Source organism: Caloenas nicobarica, chromosome 19 (genome assembly GCF_036013445.1).
Source record: "Caloenas nicobarica isolate bCalNic1 chromosome 19, bCalNic1.hap1, whole genome shotgun sequence".
Classification (NCBI taxonomy): Eukaryota; Metazoa; Chordata; class Aves; order Columbiformes; family Columbidae; genus Caloenas; species Caloenas nicobarica.
In genome coordinates, this window is record NC_088263.1 from 6,648,032 (window position 1) to 6,652,775 (window position 4,744).

At 61.1% G+C, this 4,744-nt stretch overlaps 1 long non-coding RNA gene across 1 annotated transcript; it reads left to right on the forward strand.

Moving 5' to 3' along the window:
* Window positions 1-1,250: 1,250 nt before the first annotated feature.
* On the forward strand, window positions 1,251-4,514 carry LOC135996626 (uncharacterized). Its single transcript, XR_010607287.1, has 3 exons — window positions 1,251-1,449; window positions 2,929-4,043; window positions 4,328-4,514. It is a non-coding gene; the product is annotated as an uncharacterized LOC135996626 (long non-coding RNA).
* Window positions 4,515-4,744: the final 230 nt, after the last annotated feature.

The following is a 4,744-nucleotide window of genomic DNA, read 5'->3' on the forward strand; positions in this document are numbered from 1 at the left end:
GCAGCGGGGAATTTAGGATGGGGGAGCAAACAGGAGTGTCCTTGCTCGCTGAGGGATGGTCAGAGCCTGGTCCTGCTCTGTGTCCTGCCATTACTTGCTTCATCCCCTGACTGTGGGCTGTGCGGGGCCACAGGGGCTCTGGCTGCGCATCCCTGGGGCTCACAGGTCCCCCACGCATCCACCCTGCTGCCTCGAGCCCCCACAGCTAGGGCAGAAAGCCGAGGTGAGAGTGAGCTGGATGTTTATTCCCCTCCTCTCCCGTGCCCTGAGTCCCTGCACCGAGCGATGGCTCCGCAGGGACGTTTGCGAGAGCCGAGCTGGGGCTGCAGAAAGCGCTGCTGCTCCTGGGGGGCCGCGTCAGCGAGGAGCCCAGCCTGACTCTGCACTCCCAGGCTGAGCTGCGCTCAGGTCTTGCAGAGAAAACAAACACTGAGCTCTCTCCTACCCTACTTTACAGCAGAACTGCCATTTAAGGGAGGGTTTGGAGAGGAGACATCTTCCTCTTTCAGATTCCTTCTTGCCAGCACAACGCCTCTCCCCTGGCATATGCTGGACCCCGCTTTACAGAGCATCCCAGCAGCTAAGGGATCAAGCTCTGGCTGCAGCTTTCCTGTGCTCTCTGGGTCTCTGCTTTGTGCCCGGTGCCCTTTCCTCCTTCCTCCCCAGCCCCATCTCTGGAGAGGCAGTGCTGACAGCTCTCCCGGCAGCAGGCTCTGGGAAAACCGGTGTCCTCCGGGACGGTTTGTGCCCTGGCACTGGAGCAGCCGCACCAAGCCAGCCAGCACAGGGGGTTAGCGGCGGCCGAGCCGGTGCCTCTTGGCTCGGCTCAGCGCTGGGGTGCTGGGCTTTGGATTTCTGGCCCTGAAGTCCTCCTGCAACGGCCAGCAGATTTCAAGGGGAGTTTTTGTCGGAGCAGGGAGATGCTGCAATACAGCAGTGAGCTGGAGCCTTGGGAGGGTGGGTCAGTCTGCAACAGACTTTCTGGGATAACCTTGGTCAAGGCTTTGTGCTTTCCTTGTCCTGCTGTAAAGCAGAGCCACAGCTCTTGTTCCTGTGCTGCTAAATCCGCTTGTGCTCAGAGCCCGGCTGGCAAGAGAGGAGAGCAGAGGGGGGTCACACAAACACCAGCTTTTTTAGCACTGGGGTTGCACCGGGATTTAGTCTTGGGGGACAGGGGAGCTTTCTCATCGCGTGGTTTTTACCCAGGCGTGACTTTGCCTTTGCTCAGCACTTCCTACCCACTGCGTTGAAGGAGAAGCTGACCCCCTGCCCTCGGCGGAGAGCTGCCAGCTCCTGCGCCGCAGCGGGGCTCAGCCGCGGCTCCCGCACCCGGGACTCTCCCCCCACAGACCTCGGGGCCGTGGGGCTGGAGCTGCCAGTGCCACTGCGACCCCGAGCAGCACCGCGTGGGACCCCGGCTCCCGCCCTCGCCCGGTGCTGAGGCCTGTGGTGAGTTGCAGGCTCGGGGTGCGGGTGCCCAGGGAGCATCCGTGGCTGGATGAGGAGCTGCCACGGGGACCAGGGCCCCTGGGGTGCTGTGTTTTGTTTTGCCCGCCCTACGGGAAGGCAGGAGACCTCTGAGGGAGTCCACAAGGGTTCCTGTACCCGCGTGGGGCTCGGGGCTGTGACTCCTGCTCTCCGTGGGGTGCTGGCGCCCCGCATCCGCGCTCCTCCATCGCCCAGCCCAGCGCTCCCGGGTGACGGCCGCTCCTCTCCGGGGGAGGTCTGGGCTCTCCGCTCCTTCCCTCCAAGGCCAGGCAATGGTTAAATTCCTTTCCAGCTGAGCTGGCAAGCAGAGCCCGAGCATATTAGTCAGATCCCTGTAGGGGGTGGGGAGGAGGAAGGAGCGAGCAGCGAGGAGGGGCCGGAGCCGAGAGCCGAGCGGTTCTCCGGGGCGAGTGCAGGGAGGCAGCGCAGCAGGAGTTGCTGCTTCCCAGAAACTTGATTATTTTTAACCCAGGAAGAAGAAAGGACGGAAGGGGGCGGGGGGGGGGTGGTGGAGGGAGCAGAGGAAAAAAAAAAAAAAAAAAGACGAATGGGGTAAATCTGGAGGAAGTGGAAAACAGTCAGCTGGCATTTGCAGGCAGCATGGCAGAGGGGAGGTGGGCGAGGGTCGTGGTGTGTGGATGCCGGGGCTGCCCCTGCGCCTCCCTGCACAGCCCTGGTGCTGGGGGGGGGCAGGACACAGAGTGCCAGGCCGGCTGGTGCTGCCCCTGCCATGGCCGGGCAGCCTGGGCTGCCTCGCGCCTTTGCCAGCTTCGCCGCCCCCGGCAGCTCCTGGCACATGTCGGTGCCCCCCGCGCCAGGGGGCAGGATGCGGCCGGATTCCCTCCCACCCACCCGCTCACACACAAAGAAGGACACGTACTGCGGCGGTTGTGGCTTCCCGGATCCCTCGTCTCCCACCCCGGGTGGGACTGGTGGTTTCAGAGATCTGGGGGGAGGCAGGGGGCTCAGGGGGGCTGGTGGGACCCCGTGTCTCAGCAGGGCTGGGTTTCTCTTGGGGAGCTGGGGCTCCCAAAATTGCCCTGCAGGCAGGCCAGGCTGCCCGAGGGAGGGACACTGGAGTTATCAAGGAGGAGAAAGCAAGGTCTTCCTTCTTCCATTGCTTCAGCACACTTCAGCGGGAGTCTAGCATCAGAGAACTGCAGAAAGGCCTCAGCGGCAGCCCCCCCGCATTGCGGGGCTGAGTTTGGTCTGTGGTACAAAGCCCTGGGGTGGTGGTTTCGAAGCCCTGCAGCTGGCAGATCTTCGGGGAAACACCTCCCCAAGCCCATGGGTCACGCCGCAGGTCTGGGCTCCTCGTGGTCCAGCCCTGGCTCAGGGCAGGCTCACCAGAAGTTCCCTGTGAAGGTCAAACACTTTCTGGCCCAAGCTCACAAGGTGAAGACCTACCACTGCTCATACCGGGTATTTATTTCACTGCAGGACCCACACTTGTTGGAAATGCAGTGTCCTCCACAGCAGAAGCATTGCAAGCCCAAGGTGTGAGACTTCGCCAAAGCAACTGGGAGCTGGAGACCCTGTCTCCGAGATGCAGAAGCGATGCCGGCACTGCTGCAAATGAGGTGGTGATGGGAGATGTGAGCAATGGGCAAAGCTGGCACTTTCCTCCTCTGACCCTCGCCCAGAGAACCCAGCACTGGGAAACAGCATCATCTCCACAGACATGCCATGGCCGGACAAGGTAAACCAAGGGATGAGTCCCTCCCCAGCCGGGTTTTGCCATCCCAGTCCTTTGTAGGACTTCTTCTGTCATCTCCTCTGTTCTGCCACAGCAACCAGATCCTGAGTGGGACTGATTTTATCCACACAGCAAAATCAGTGCCATGTACCTATGGGAGAAGAAGTCATTGATTTAGCAGACATGACCAGACCTGGCCAGAAAATGGATCTCGTTCCCCAAAGGCAGAGAGAAGGACAAGGACAAACAGCTCAGCTGAGCTACTGTTGGGTCGGGCACCTCTCAGACTGCATCCCACACTGGCAGTGTGCTGACTGTTTGGTTTTTCTACAAAACCCCCTTTCAACAGAGGTGTCCCTGCTCTGAGGGGTCCAAATGGGGCTCACCAAGGGTATTTGCCATGTTTCAGACTCCAGGGCAACATCACGCCCTCCCAGCCAAGACAGGTGGAGCTGGGGACGTTCTCTGTCACCAGCCCAGATCACTAGTGAGGAAAACGTGTCCAACCCGCTCGGTATTCCCTTGCGCCTCCTTTCCAAGCATTAAAAGTGCTAATTAAACCTGAGCCACACTCCAGCATCTGCAGGGATCGGCCGCCTTTCCCAGCAGAGAGGCCGCTGGTCTCCGCGGGGACAGTCCCCAGTGCCATCCAGCAGTGGAGAAGGTCCTTTGGCTGTGTTGCTCTTTGCACCCAAATTTTGAAGACGGGTGGCACAGCCCTGGAGCTGGGGATATTCCCAAAGGGGCACATCTGCAGGCAGCCCCACGGACAGTGGAGTGGGATCCTTGCCACCTCCAAAACGACAGGCACGGTGCAGACAGGGCGCACAAGCTCTCCTCTGACCTCTTCCCCTCCGAGGTACTTGGACCTGGCTCTCACCAGAGAGCCGGGGGTGGGCACGGGGCGGGTATTTCCAGTGGACGGCAGGAATTCCTGACTCTCAGCCAGTTCTGAGCATTAAATCCCTCCTGGGAGGCTCGGCCACATCCCAAACTTCCAAAGGCACAAAAGCCCCTCACAGGGCAACGGGCTCGAGAGGGGAAAGGGTAACTCTGCCGACGGCAGTGGGGAGATGGGATGCGTTATTTTTATTTGTGTGATTTTTGCATGAGTAACCTCCCATTATTTCCTTAAACCCAAAGGAGCTAAAGAGCTGCCGGAGCAGCATTCATCAGGGTCTCCAAGCAGGAGGAAGGTGCCCGGCTCTATGGTCCATGTCCCAGCTGCCCGGAGGAGGTGTGCGCATCCCCCCAGCTCCATGGTGAGGCTGCGGTGTCCGTCTGTCCATCCACCGTTGGCTGGGGGAGCAGCTCATGGGCGCTCACAGCCAATTGCTGCCCGCTGGGGAAGCTGCTCCTCTGCCAGGCCAGCCCCAACCTCTCAGGGGGGCCCTTTCCCCCCAGCCCTTCACCCCTTCCCCGAGCCCCATCAGCTGGGCTTGCAGGGAGAGCTGAGCCTGGTGGTTGCACCCCAAAATCAGCGAAGGACCCCGGGGCTGGGCTGGGAACCACTCGCACCCTGCAGCCACCTCTCTCCGCTGCAAACTCTTTGCTCCCCCC